Raw genomic sequence first — 16,080 nt, forward strand, 5'->3', positions numbered from 1 at the left:
AAGATTGATTTGATCACAGAAAATGTGAAGAAGTTATACCTTTGGAGGGGGGTGTCAGTGAAAACTCAGCATTAAAATACAGGGCTTTAGGGAAGTTCCTTTATGAGGGAATTGCTGGTATGTTCTTGTTGATTTGTTTTGTGTTTCTTTTACATCAACCTCTCACTTAAAATCTACAATATCAAGAGCAGCAGTAAATTCCTTCTTCAGAGTTCCCAAAGCAGATTTAATTTCTTTTTCATTTTTTTCTCAGTTTTTTTCCATACTGACCCTTTTATTGAACACAATTCCCATGGCACCCTTTTATTCTTCCATCTATACTGGTGCTAGCCACAATATAAATCCACTTATCACAATCCTTCTCGCTCTCTTTTCTATGCAACTGAAACACCATCAAATGTTGGCCAAAGAAAACTCATTTAGCAGTCTTGGAACATTGCATCTCATAATATCCTATTAAAACATTTAGTAGATAGCATTGAGTCACTCCAATTTTTTTAACCTTTTGTCCTCCTGTAGATTACACAACTTCAGAATCTAATTTTTCTCCTCTCCTAGAACTCAAGCACCCATAAGGTTTCTGCCATCTCCAAATTCTGCTTGTCTTAACATATCAATCCATTTTCTGAACCACTCTTGCAGATGTTTGAAGCAGAAACCAAGTGAAGATCAGGCTTTGGCTGTGTGTGAGTGACCCAGAGACCCCTCTCCCTTTACCAGCAACACAGAGAGAACCTCCAGTTCCAAGAGCAGCCCAGCCATTTATACAGGGCAAGGCTGAGCTTACACCAGTTTGGGGTGAGGTACATGGGTTTCCTCAGCCTCTGAGATGATCCCACTGCAAACCTTCTCCTGCTGCACCAGGAAAGGAGGTTGTGTTTCAGCTCTGCTTCTCCCAGAGCACAGCTTTGCTGGATCCCACTCACTGCTGTGATCCCTCCAGGCTAAATTCATTCACAGCACTCCAGGCTCATCTGTCCTTGCACATGCATTTTCCTGAACCTCACACAATTCTGTCTTTTCTTCCCTTCCTCCCACCCTTCAATGCCCTCCAGCAGGCAGTTCTCACACCTCTCTGCAGACACATCATGATCTTTTCTTCTCCTCTTGCTGACAATAGTCCTATCCTTCCCTGTGACAGAGACCTCACTGGTGCTTTTATAAAAGCAGGAATATTCCTTGGATCTGGAGGAAACAGATATCCCAGTACATGTCTTTTTCAGAACTGTTTATGGTGATCCCACGATGGACTTTACACCTAAACCCCTTCCCACAATGGCTCACGTTTTGGGGCAGAGGGTTTTGTTCTTGCTCCTACTCAGACCAAGACCATACATTTTGCACCTCTGAATTTCTTCTGGTTTGTTTTACTTCAGACTTACATGAGAACAATTCTTTTTCTCTTGTCTTTCAAACTTTCTCTGCCCTCACCCAAATCCTCTCTCACAGTGTGGTCAAAGCAAAGGTTTTCTTTACGTTAGAAGGGAGAGGCAGAACATTTATTTTGGACATTAACAGAAACCCCAATAAATAATATTTTCTGGAGTGAGGCTGGAGAAAGCTCCATGGAAACAGTCCATGCACACACTTGGAATGAGCTGCCATCAGGACTCGGCAAGTTAAGAGGGGTGTTCACATATCTGGGATGTTCACATACCTGATCCTTCCAAGGGCAGCTGTGAGCAGAGCCAAGGAGATGCATCTGGAGATGCAGAGAGAGCCCATGAAAGGAGGCCCAACTGCTTTGCAGGACTCTCTGAGCCCAGAGCTGCAGCTCACCTGACAAAATCCATGAGGTTCACTGACACTGAGCCATGGACCAGACATGCCATCACCTCCCCACTATTCTTGGCATCCACAGCCAGTTTCTCCAGACAGTGACCAGTCAATAGGAAAGCATTTTAAAACCAAAAAGATATCATAATTCACTACTCCTATTTACAGTCACTACTCTCCTCTATAAAAATACTAATTTCCTGGGCCAAAACTATTTCTCTTGCTTTCCCATTCTGTTTGCCCCCCTTCTCTGCCTCAGTCATGATCTCACTCCTCACTATTTGGTGGCTGGCTCTTGAATTGTTGGACTGCAATTAGACACACATACACGGTACCACCTGCTACATGCTTTTCAGGGGTTTTGGGGCTCTGAAACAGCTGTTGGTTTCAATTTTTGCAAATTCAGAGTGAAGGAGAAGAGGGGTTTTTTTGCCAGATGTTTTTAATTCTTCTGCAGGATATTAGAGCATGTAACAAACTCAGAAGAAAATTTAAGAGCATAGGTAATCATAATATTTTACTTAAATTTTGCCAGAGAAACAATAAACACGTAATGAGTTTATTACAGAGTCCCAAAAATGATAGAGGCCCATGACCATATCTATTTGTCTCTAGGAGTTTTTTTGAACCTCCTTCTGATTTTAACAATATGCACAAAGCAAGCCAAACAACTGCAAGTTTTACAAACCAAAAATAGGATAAGAAACGATAAAGCAACCAACGCATCAAAAATCTGCCAAAAGGTAAGATGATAAAATCTCATTGCTCTGTCTTGAATACCTCACTTAAAAGTGAGGGAGACAAAGATACACAATGCATAATTTACATCTTTTTTCAACTCACTGACTCCAAGTCACTCCTTGATAAATCAAGGATAGGGAATAATTTTCTCAAAAGCTATGAGATATTCCAGCTTAATTTTAACATCTTTTATCAAGTCAGATATAGAAAAGCAGATAAAAAAATCACAGCTTCCTTCTTTTGGATGTTGTGACAAACCCAGTTCTGAGTTACTCTGATGGAAATGAATCCTGCTGTTGCAAAAGCAGAGCTGGCCACGCTCACTGAAGTGATGGAGAGACGTTTCCCAAAACACAGGTTTGCTTGAGGTGTATGAACTGGGCTCCAGCAGCAGAATCTGCTCTGTGCCCCAGCACAAAACACTCCACAAAAACCTGAGGGCTGTTCACTGTGGACATGGTTCCACCTGGTAAGCACGAACAAAAAGCATTTTATTTCATGGCTTTTGTTTGGGTTTATTTTGGGCTGCTTTTCCCCTCAAACATTCTACGTGAAGAAAAACCCCAGAAGTGGTGATCAGCAAAGCTCCCCTGTTGGAAGGGCTGTACTTTAGCATTGGGCAGGAGGATACTCACCATTCCCTCACTGAACTGCTTGGCAGAAGCAGTGTCTGAGCACACAAGAAACATCTGCAAAACCTGTCTGAGGGCCAGCAAGGGATTTTGAGCTGTGGGACTGGTAGACACACTTGCCCTGTGGCCAAGTTTTCCTGAAGCAGCATAAATTTCCTTGCAGAGGAATAAAGCTGTAACACTCCCTCCACAGTCACTAATGCACAGCAAATCTAATGTCATGCTCTCCCTTTCCTTCGCCCCCTCCTTGTCTCATGTGTTTGCTGTCCCAAACTGGAACCAGTTGGGAGCTGTTTTCCCAGCTCTCCCTGCTGGTGCACATCTCCAGTGTCATCCAAAGGGAGAACAATTTGTGTTGGGCTGGACTGTGCCTGTACTGCAGGACTGGGCCCTTCCCTGCAGTGGCACAGCCTGGCTGGCACAGGGGGAGGTTTTGACACCCAGGGACTCTGATGGGGGTTTCTGCTCTGCCTCAGTAAGATCTGAGTGATGGAGCTCAGGGAAAAGTGCTTATGGTTGTTTGAAAAGGGCAAACACAAAGGATCAAAGTGTGTGGTGATGGAGCTGCAAATGTATTTATGCACTCAGTGAGGTGAACAGACACTCAAGAGGGTCTCTTGAAAGGAGATTTTAAGCAGCACCTGAATTCTGTGGCTTGCACTCATAGCTCAGGAGCTTTTCCAGCCTGCACTGCCTCAGTCTATCCCCACAGGGAGTTACCTGCCTTCCTGCAATGAGCCCTCAGCAGCTGAGCTCTCACTGAAGTCTCCAGCAGGACGCACTGATTTCAGGACACCATTCCCTTGGCTCCATCCAGTCAAACAACCAACTATCTCCAACCCCTTCCCAGCTTCCAGTCAGGGACTCACCTCACCCACCCTCCTCCACCCCAGTACTGGAATGGGAACATCAGGACTTACTGAAAGGACACCACAATGTCCCTCACAAGCTTGGGTCAATGCCAGCCACTGATCAGGGAGTGCAGAGAGCCACAAAATCCTCAGCCCCGAGGCCTCCAGCCCCTTGCTGTCTGAGCAGCACAGCCTTTGAGACTCCACAATCCAGTTGGGTGTCCACACCCACGGGCTCTGGGAACTGGGAATTGAAAGGCACTGTCCCTGTCAGAGCCTTGTGCTTGACCACTGAGATGACAAGTGTTACAGGGTTAGTTTTTAACTTACACTGCAGTAAGAAAACAAGTTACTAACATGGAACACCACACAGCTAAAATTAAACTCCAGGGTGAAATTACCAATTATTTTATTGATCAAGATGAAACAATTTATGTTTGTCACTTCGGTTTCCATTTCCATAATTGTGGTGCAGTACAGGATTGGCAACTTGGAATCCAGTTTCCTCACTAAGGCTAGTCCTTCACATATTTAGAGTATCTTCATTTTATTCAAGCACTTACAAAATCACTGTTTCATTTTCATTTGGTCCCCATTTCCTGCTTTTCACTGGAAGAAGCGTTTTTCCCCATCTGGGTTGAGCTTGAAATCTGACTTACAGTTTATCAACACTGTATTTTTGCTTTCTCAGATAACTGAAAAGCAAGTCTCCTTGGAGGCCTGATGTGCACCCTGGGTCTGTAGGATGGGGAATGAAGCAATGCACCATTTAAGATGCTGTATGGAGGACACACCACCCATCTTACAACCAGGAAAGTGAGAGTGACCCCAGCCATGAGGCAGCTGTGCCCTGGATTGACCCCTTGCTGTCATTCTTAATTTTCTGACACTCATTAAAATACCCAGTTAAGACCTGGCATCTGCCCCTCCTGTCTGAGGGTGGCATTATCTCAGCCCTTGGTAATTGTTTTCCCTGGATCCAGCAGTGGTCAGGCAAGGCCCTAGTTGTTCTTATTAGCTCACAACAGGTTGCAGGCTCAGCCTGGGAGAGCTTTCAGCTGGCCAGAGAGAAATCTGCCTTACCCAAGTGTAAAGCATGAAAAGAGAGGAAAACAGGGGTGAACATCAAGTGTCAGACGATTTCACATTGTAAGTCTTAACACAGAAAGGCTGCTCACAGCTAACATGCCCAATTGCTTGGAGAGACTGGCTTCTGGAAGGAAAGCCACACCAGATTACTTACTCCTGGGGTTGTAAACTGGTAAAGCAAATACAAACCTCTATTTTCTGGCTTTTGGCAAATCCTACAAGGCCTACAAGTATCTGCCTGACAGAAAAGAGATATAACCATTGCAAACATGCAACAGATGCTGCTCAGCCATGTCCAGCTCACAGGGTGTCAGTGATGTCCCTTTTACCCCCTCCCAGGCAGAGGGACAGATGTCCCTCTTGCTGTGTGTTAGGGCACAAATACCTGTGGTTGCCAGGGTGGCACAGATGACTCCACTGAGGAGCTACAGCACTGCCCTGCACAGCCTTCCCCTCTTCTTCCCTCCCTGTTCACCTCCCCGGGTCTGTGTAACACAAGTGCACAAGGCTACAGGAACTCAGCAAACAGAGTGGAAGGCAACTAGAGTGTCATAATATTCACAGAGTGGATTCTAGGTTCCTAAACCTGTAAATGAAGTGCAGGTACAAATGCTTTCCTCTCGTCTGTTATTCCTGGGCTGCAGTAGGCAAAGATGAAAAAGTTCAGTTCAGGCAGGTAACAAGTAGAGAAATTTCTCACATTTTTAATAAATCACTAACTTCATAAAGACACTTGGGAAAAATATCTGTTTTTTCCTTTCTCCTTCCTCCCTACCCCCAAACATGCATGATACACAAGAAACTACAATCATGTTTGCCAAGGAAAGCTTGAGCTATCTGCAAAGCTTGCATGCCAACTTCTGAGGGCAAAGGCTGGCACTGCCAGTGAAAGCACACTCAAGAGCCTGTCTTGTTGCTTCAGGAGAGACACTTCTTCCTCCCCAGGTGGTTAAGAAATATTCATGCTCATAAAATTGAAATGGTTTAAAATAACACTAAGTAGAACTCAAGTAGAACTGCTGGGGCAAATTCGTGTTAAGATACGATGGAATTAAACACTTAAGGTCTACAAAACACTTCTGGGCAAGCTGTGTTTCTAATTTGTGCAGTATCTCTTAGTTCAGCACTGTTACATATTATTGAAGGAATGCCAAAATCATCCCTAAGGCAGGATGGTTACAATTAGTAGTGCTGTCTAGTACTGCTTGCTGTAATACTACAGTGTCTAACGCCATGAATTATCCTGGCAGCCTCAGCAGCAGGGAAGGGAATAGCCCTGCTCGTTGTGTCACCAGAGTTGCAGTTCCCAGCTCTCTACAACCTGCCTGATAAAACAGGACAATTAATCCTTGATGGATCTGTTGCTGCAGCACCGTGCCAGCCATTTCTAAGATTCCCTAAATACTTGCACAGAGAGTTGATGTCTGGCAGGGTTCAGATACTATCACAGCTCACGGCCTTAACTCAGCAACACCTCGAGTGCCTGCTCAGCCAAGAACAGGGCTCTGCCTCCTCACTCCATGGTGTTCCTGGGAGCACAGCAGTGATCCAGTGCTCATAGACAGACTGTGGGAATGCCCAATCCCACTGCTCAGACTCCAACAGGAATCGTGCCATCAGCTCCCAGAGGTGCAGGATGGATCAGCAAAGGACAGATTTGTCACAGAGGGGCACAGGACCTGAGCTATTGCAAAATTGCAACAAGGGTCTCCTGGCCTTTTTAGGTAGTGGGTTGCTTCAGAAAGCTGATCCTTGCCCAAAGTGTTTTTCCCCCAAGAAAAAGGATGTCACTGTAGACCTTGCTGGTTTTACCTTTTCCTTATTGCCACAGTCACTGCTCTCAACTCTGCTGCTGTTCTGAGACGTTCAATCCTGCTGCCAGCTGAACCTGGGCATAGGAAAAGAGCCTGTGGCACACAGGGCTTTGCCAGAGTGGCACAGAGAGGCAAAGCAAAGAAATCCTGACAAACAGCAAAGGGATCTAAAGGTGCCAACAGTTATTTGCTCTGTCAGAAATACATTTAACAAAGTGAATTCTTTTTGAGCATTGTAACACAGATCAATTGACTCCACATCTAATTGTGTGGATGAGCTATCCCAGACAGTGCTGTACATGGTGACACTTAAGTGCCATTCCTCAAAGTGCAATAGTGAGGGACAATTCATTTTTGCCCCTGATGTGGCAACATTGCTGCTAAATCCATCCATGTTTGTCTCTCAGAGGGGGCTGCACCTAACATGGTGTAAATAAACCTCTGTTGTGTTCATCCAGCTATCTGGAAGGAGCTGCAGTCTGGACTCCTACATGGAAATCCAGTTTAGTGGCCACAAAAGAATTCTGGGCAAGGGAAGATTATTCCACCCCATAAAGCCCAGAGGACAGAAGTGATTGAATGTGTGCCATGGAGAAGCTTACTCATTGGACTCAGCAACAATTGGAGACATTGTTACAGTTCCTTCTGGAGAGAATTGCCAAAAAGTAAAAGCAACACTTATTAACGACTGATTATTCACAGACTGTCCCTCACTTCCTCCACCAGTTCAGAACAGGCTGTAGGTCCCTCCACAAAGGCTCCCAGCAGCACCGGAGCATTCCCCCAACTCTGACACCTGGGACAACTCCCCTGTATTTCTCCCTCTTGCCATCCCTGTCTGCAGACCCTGTAAGAGTCCACACACATCCTGCTGCTCTGCTGGAGCAGCTGATCCTCCTCCATGGTTCTGCTGATCTTCAGGCTGCATTTCACGTGGGTCTGAGCTCTTTATCCATAAACACCCCTGGATGTGCCACCATTCATCAGCAGTTTTACCTGATGGTTGTTTTTTCAAAGCAGTATCTGTTTGATTTGTCAAGTGGCCAATGAGCAGTTGAACATGTTCTGTTTGGAGGGCACAGTTCATGCAAACCAACCTTCAGAGCTGGCTCCAGGCTTCTGAGCAGCAGCAGCAAACTGAGCTGTGCTGCCCTGAGGATGAAGTGCCTGGTTACACCCAGAGCTGCCTTTTTCTGCCACAGGAAAGGGAACAGGATCCAGCAAAGGCTCACATGACCCATTTTTCCTGAAGTAGTTGCTGTTTCATGCATTCTTATCCCCTCTCCTGGCAGCAGGAGCTGCCAGTCTGGTTTTCAGGGCTCTGCCAGGGCCTATTCTTCCATCCCTATCACTGCCTCCTTTGCCTGTGCCTGGATCTGCCTCTGCCAAGCACCAAGAGCTCACCATCATTCAAAAGGAAAGGAAAATCCCACCCTCAACTCTGCCCATGCTTTCTACCTGTGCATATACTTTCACCTCCCTAGAAACCATTCATACATCAATAATCTTGCCTGCAAGGTCGCAATAGAGAATTATGTGCACCTTTCTATGCAGTGTGTGCCAGTTTCCACCTTGTCTGGATTTTAACTCTGAGTAAAATCTGCAGCATTATGGGAAAAGAAAAAACCCAAACCCAAACACCTCTGTCCAAATTGCCAAGGTCACTACTACTAATTGCTTCTCTCTGGTAAATAAATGAGGTGGGCATGTACATATCCACACATGTGCACACACACCTACTGCATACAGAAGGCAAAGAACTTTTCTGCTTTATTTGAGTGATCAAATTGTCGCAAGGGTACTTAAAGTACAAATTCTAAAGCCAGATATGCACAATGCAGGGTGTAGAATGGCGTGGAAGGCCTAAGTATGCACCAATTTCCCATTAGGATACTGCCCCAGTGAAGTCTCAGCTCATGATTCATGAATAAAAAAAGGTTTACTACACTTTAAAAACCGCACAACACATTCCCTGAGCACAAAGCTGGAGTCATAGAAGAGAAATTGTGCTGCTCGCTTGCTTTGTGATACTTTTTGCTTATCAACTGACCACAGAATGTGTCATAGATCATGTTCATACACAATATATTCCAGTAAGTAAAGCATCAGGGATTTATCCATAAAAAAGTTGCAGATCTCTCATTCCCCTTTCCTGCAAGATGAGCAGGGAGAGCACATAACACAATGAAGACTAACCCAGCCTGGAAGGAATGCAAGTCTGTGCTGAAACAGAGAATTTCGCTCTTGAGGTGATGAATACAATCAAAGAAGAGCAAACCATCTTGCATAATTCATTGCATCTGTGGGAAGAAATCCATGGGCCTGTTTTCCAGAGTTGGGACAAGCTGTCTCAGGTCCAGCCTTGCAAAGCACTGGGTCAGCTCTGGGAAGGAAGGGGTGGCTTGGCAGAATTAGTAAAGTTGGTTAGGGAGTAAGGGAAAATTGCCAAATACACAAGTCCTCATTACAATTCACAGATTTAAAGACTCTTCTGTTATAAGATCTTTAAGATGGAAAAGATTGGAGAACATTTCACCCTGTTCCAGTGTGTCCTGTACATTCTTTGCCCCAGGGCACCCACCTCATCTGCATTACCCAGGCTGCAGGGAAGTCCTGGGAATGGCCCCTTCCAGGGATTCACCTCCCCAGAAGGGGGTTGGTGGCAGCACAGGGCTGGGAGTGTGGTTTTCCAGAGAAACACAAGGCACTGCTTGGAGCAGAGTGGGAGAAGGAGCAATACCAGCCATCCTTGGTTTGCCACCACCCAGCAGGAGATGGGGCAACCCAACATAAATGAGGCCAAAATGTCCCCAGAAAATTACGAAGGTGACTCACAGCTGAGCATAAAATTAATAGAGTCACGTTCTGCTTCTGTTCCCTCCAGACCTCAGGCAGGCCAGAAGTACAGCTCTCATTAGTAACTGCTGGTATAATTTAAGAAAGGCTGTTAAATCATTATTGACTTCAACAAGAGACCACAACAGTGAAGAGATTCATCAATGAAGTCACAGAAAAGGCAGCTTACTTTTGAAGCAGATAGGGATTCACAGGAAACAAAAGTGATGCACTGATCTATTTTTTTATAAAAATATAAATTATACAGAATATTATGTTAATCATGTGCTGTCCGTGATTTCATATGAAGAGGATGAATTTTTCATTTTACTGAGGGGAAAATCTAATTTGGTATTCCCAGGGCTAAGAAGCTGATTATATATGAGTTTGATAATCATGAACAGAAATGATTAATTACTTGGCTGAGACTGTTATTCTTACAAACCTGGTTTGATATGCACAAACAAGATGTGCTCTGATTAGAGCAGAAAGCAGAAATAGCAGCACTAGCACAAATGTCTTTAAAATGCCTCTGCAAACAGGAATGCCACAAGACCTAGACATCAGTGACATCCAGGCCACCCTGACATGCACAGAACACACAGGTAGAAGCTGCTGGCTCAGCACTCACAGACAAGGACTCCACTTGCACATTTACCCTTAAGATACATTATGCAGAAGTTATAAATTATGTATAATTATAGGCTCCCACTTAATGGCAGGAGTGGCTCTTTTCTTCCCACACAGACCTTGTAAAAGCTGATCTACTTCATTGGGTTTTTATAATGTTGCATTCTTCCCCCCTTTGGATGGCATTGGATAAACTGACTGAAGACTTTATTGCAGAAGACAGGCTATAAAGAACCTCCTGCCCTCTGCACAGGAATTCCTTTTGGACCCCAACTTACTGTCTAGTTCTATGCACACTTGTGGTTTATGGAGCAAAATTCCACCAACATATTGCAATTCTTTCAGAGCTCTTGGACTATTCAAAGCATTGCCACCAGCCATGAGGAAGAAGTTCCCTTATCTTCCATCCCCACTTTTTTCTCCTCAGAGCCTAGGTGAGTATTTGTCAGCAATGCAGTAAAATACTGTTAAGCAAGAGCATGAGCTTAACACACAGTAACCTGTGTTTGTATGTACAAATGCTGCTTAACAAAAAGGAAAAGAAGGAATTCTTCTACTCCTCCTGTTTGAGCAGGCCTGAGGATTTGGTTCACATGCTAAAAAAAACCAAAACATAAAACAACCAAAAAAAACCAAACAAAAAACCAAAAAGCAACAAGATATCTCACATGAATCCAAACACCTAGACAGATATTCAACCAGATTCCCAGGTATGTGAGAAGTTAGTTTAAACTAAGACCAGCAATCTGGTATAGCAAGAGTAAGGACTCAGCAGCACTTCCCTCTGGCTGTGCAGAAAGGCAGCCCCCCGCTTTGCAGAGCACCCAAACCCCTGCCCACAGCTCGGTGCTGAGTTCCACCTGGGCACAGCACCCACTGCAGTTGTTGAGGTCAAGGCTACAAGGACAGGGAAGCAACAGGAACACCTCAGGAAGAACTGGACTGAGGAATCCCTGCGGCAGCTCCCCGTCAGCTGAGGTGATGGATCTCTTCCTGCCCTCTGGCCCCCCACACGCCTCAGCTCAGGAGTGACCGTCCCAAACACAGCTCATTTTCCTGTGACTTCATTCCCTGGCTCCCCAGCACAGATCAATAGCTGCAGCAGTGCTGGCTGCCTGAGGAACCTGGGGCCGTGCCATGCAAATCCCTGGGTGGCCATAAAGGGAGCCCAGCACGGGAAGCAGAGGAAGGAACAGAGCTCATCTAACAGCTCAGCCCCACAAAGCCGGGGCGGTGCTGAAGTAGCACTAAAGTAGCCACAGGGCCCCGGAGCGGAGCCTCGGGGGGGTTTTTTCCTTGAGTGAAAAGTTTGCAAATAAAAATTGATTTGGAAGAGTTTCACTGCCTGTACACACGGAGTCCACCCTGTGGGCCCAGATGTGAGCATTTCATTAAACACACAGTAGAGGAGGCTCCCAATAAAGAATAGTTCCACTGATGCCAATTTTTCTTTGGCAAGCCTCCAGCAGGAAATAATCCTGTGTCAACTATAGCTCTGTCCTCTGGTACCACACAGGCTCAGATAATGCATCTGTTGGATCCATTTAAATATGTCCAAGTCTGTGTTTCATTGTTTTCAAGCATCAAAGACTGTTTCTGTTATAAAGCACAACAAATAATCGATAATTCTGAACAATAAAACCACATGATAAAAATGAGGTGCAGCTCTTGCCAGCCATTGAAGGAGATGGTAAAAGATAAAGGAACCAGTTACATACCTTACAGTGCATGTCATCTAAATTATTTGTTTACAGACAAGGTGCTAACAACATCTCACTTTAATGGCAAAGATTTTTCTCTAACACCGAATCACAGTAGTTAAAGAAACACAGTAAAAAATTACTCTTTATTCCAGCAACAAAGTTAATGTACTGTAACATCTGGGGAGCCAGGGAAACAGTAATGTATTTCCTAAAATACCTGGCACTGCTCCAGTGCTTTATCAGCATCCTGAAAACACAGGCAAATGAAAAAACACCATTATTGCTGCATGATATGAGTTTCAGACAAAGCAAAAAGTTCGACATAATTCCATACAAGTCACATCCAATTTGGATCACTCCATATAATGGCCAAGCAGTTTAGAAGGCTAAAATCTATTTTCAAAACTGTAATACAATATTTGCATGTGCAATTTGTGCAGCAAACTGTGCTCTGTCTCTGGATAATTGACCAGAAAAAATAAGATGGGCAAACTTTTAAAAATAAACAGGAATTTAGTAGGTGTTTTTAAAAACAACATGGAAAAGCATCTCTATTTATACTCAGGAATATCTGGAACTCAGAGGTTCTGTATTACTTACTGTTCACAGTGAGAATTATCACTTGGATGCATGCAGGGTTTTGGACAACTGTCCTCATGTTTATTTTCTGATCCTTCTTGCAGCAGTTCTGGAAGTGCTCATCAGACTGGAACATAGTTCAGCTGCAAACATAAATGTTAATATGTTTATCAGAAGCCATTTGATTTTTAATCAAAAGGCAACTTGAGTTGCCTTCTGAGGGGCAGCACCACAGAAAACAGTGTTTGGGAGCCAGAATTTTTCTGATGATACAAATGCCACACTTGAGAGCAGCAGACTGATTGGCTGGGGATCAATTTATGACCCTGCCACTCTGGTACTATGTGGGATACATTTGTGAGGGATGTACTTAGTCTCCTGACCTCCCACATTGCCAAATCTGTGTCCCATTAACTTGGCTGGGACTGACATTTTCTGTGGGAACCAGATCTGAATTACAATCCTATCCCTCATTCTCTTTGAGCTCTTGAAACTGCTGTTCCCTTGAAGTTTAGGTACCAAAACATCCCCTTTGTTTTCTGCAGTCTTGGTCTTGAGTATTCCTCAGCAATGCTGTTAACCCTGTAAACTCTTTTTCTCATTCAGAAATGGCTGACTGGTTTCCTGCAGATGTAACAACTACTAGAAGAGAGAAATTCAATTTCTCTTTCATATTGTATTTTGTAACCACAGGGCTAAAAAAGAATTTGATAAGATCAGCTGATCCTGCATTGAGAGACAGTGCATTGTCTTTTCATCATAACTAGAATTAGCAGAGCTAGGAAAAATTGGTTAAGTCATGACAAGATTGCTACAGCTTCGTGCATGACCTAGAACACTGTAAGCCTGCCCATATGAGATGAGACAGATATGAACCCTCCAGTTACCCCATGTCTTTGTTAAGGGCAGCCAGCCAAAGAGAATTTTTTTGTAATAAAATAATTCCTGAAAGAGTAAGATTCAGCAATGCTGTAATGTCTCTTAATAATAACCTACTCCCTTACAGAAGTCAGTCTTAAGCAGGACCAGGGAAAAGTTCACTGGAAGGTCCAATTGCTCCAAGAATGAAAAAGCCAATGTAAGTTCAGAGCATGGTTGTGGTAGCACAGTGATGCTGGGGGGTTTGTGTAGTGCACTGGTATGGAATGGATAAGGAAGGTGGATGAAGCCTAAAAGGAAAACAGGGGTAGTGTTTACACCAGGCAAACAGTAAAATTGGTACCCAGAACTCCACTTTCCTCTCACATGCTCAAGACCTTCACTGAATACATCGAGCACAAGATGTGGCACAGGGTGTTTTCCACCCACTGGTGGGTACCTGGGAACTACAAGTGGGGGTGAGTAATGGGGAAGAAAATCAGAACCATCCCCCCTTCCTCTATGCCTTGTCCACCTGTAGCACAAGGGCCTTTTGCTGCCTCTCAGCCCAGTGAGGTCTTGAGATACTGTCCAAGGAAGGGAGGGAGGGAGTGGTGGTGACTCTGGTAAAGTCAAATGACAGCAATATAACTCAAGGTAGCAGAGATAATTCAGTCTTCATGAAGCCCATGGACTGCCCACAACCCCAGGCTCCATGGTACCAAAAAGCTACCCTTTGTGCAGATCCAAGTTAACAATCCAAACTCTACAGTTTGAAATACCTGTGAGTACTAAAGGAGAGACTTAAGAATCCACATGATTGGGACAAACTGAAGGTATGTCCCAGCATTGTTAAACTCAGTTGGTAAAGAGAAGTTCAAAGAGAAAAGGAAAAGCCTGTGTACAAATACAAACCAGAAGTTAATCAGCTCAGTATCAGAACAGCAGAAGTGATCTAGAGAGCTAACAGGATTCACAAATTAAAGCTAAAATGAGAGGGCTCTACTAGATTTTGAAAAGCATGAAGTTATAATGATGCAGAGGAGAACATAAGAACCCCAAAGAAATTATCAATCTTTTCAGGAACACCTAAATAGGTGTTAGTCAAGCAGAGGAAAGAAAAATTCTCCAACTATAAAGTTATAATTGCCATAAATACAAAGTCAGAATTACAATCCACTTGTTTGTTTTGACCAAAGAGAGCAGAACAGTAAGAGCCTGTCTGAATTAATACCACAAGCCTGGACTGGCTCCTCAAAGACACCTCCTAGTAGGGCTGGTAGAACACCAGAACCAGCTACACAAAGATGCAGCAGTACCTCTTGGCCTGGACATTTTAACAGAGCAAAGAAAACCAGGAGCCACCCTACAGTACCCAGTGAGAGTAACAAGACAGGCTCAGTCAAGAGCCCAAAGCTCTAGAGAGGTTTGCATCAATAAAGCAGATCCAAGATGCAGCCAGGAAGCCAATCCACAGGTCAGGATGACATCTAGTGAAGGGTCAGACACAGTCTAGTGGTGTCTACAGCAGGCCCATGCACAAAGCAGGTTCAAAGCCAGAACAGGAATTTGGGCTACAAACTGTAGTGTTACTCGCAGAGCCCAGAGCAACAGTCCCCTAGTCCAGCTCACACAGGGGCTAAAGGCCCAGGCTGAGTTTATATGGAGCTCCTGGGCCACGTGGGCAGAGGGTGTGGGTGGAGGCCCCCAGTGAGGGTGGTCAGGGCCATAAAGGGCTGTTAGAGCACTCAGAACCATCACAGCCTGCTAATGCTGAAGTAATAATGACAGTGCTGAGTTTTGCTTAATGTTATTCATCAAGGGTAACTTTGACTCATTCCAAATGTCATTTTATAAATACGTGTCTTAAACACAACTTTCGAAACTTCCTAATTTAATTATTAGCACAGTCCTGTCACACTCACAGAATCTAGTTTATGTGCTTGGGTATGACTTGTGCTGCATTTTAATGTGCCTGTTCTGAGACACTGATTTCAAATGTATTTGAAAGGACTGATGAGAGAACTGTTTATAACATACTTCACTGAAGGCCCCCACACACACACTTGGCTAAGCTCTAGTTCACCCAAAGCATCAGCAAATATGCCAGTGTTGCTCTCATCCACAGGATATTTTAAGTACCAGAATGCTACAATACAAGGATTAACAGAGGGCTATGAACAAGTATGACATCATTTATGGATAGTTTGTGTGGATGCTTCATGACAGTTTTTGGAGATTAACATCTGCCTCCTGAGCTGGGGGGGGAAAAAAACATCCCCAACATCACTGGCAAACCACTAGAGAACATCCCTGATCCCCCTACAACTCTGGGGTTTAGTAATTAGAAGATGTAAAGATAAAGTGTTAGAATAGATGGGATGGAAGGAAGTCAGGTGTCCAATTGAATGTCTCAATTTTAAAATGTTCCCTGAATACAAATAAAGCTTAGAAATGTGGTGGGTTTTTTTTAAAGTTATTCTCCACTCAATCAGAGTGAATCATAAACATTACCTGTCACAGCTGGTAACTGCAACTGGAGTCTGATTTACTCTCAGGAGATTATTATGCC

This window comes from Neopelma chrysocephalum, unplaced genomic scaffold (assembly GCF_003984885.1).
Source record: "Neopelma chrysocephalum unplaced genomic scaffold, ASM398488v2 Primary Assembly neopelma1_274, whole genome shotgun sequence".
NCBI classification, from domain to species: Eukaryota; Metazoa; Chordata; class Aves; order Passeriformes; family Pipridae; genus Neopelma; species Neopelma chrysocephalum.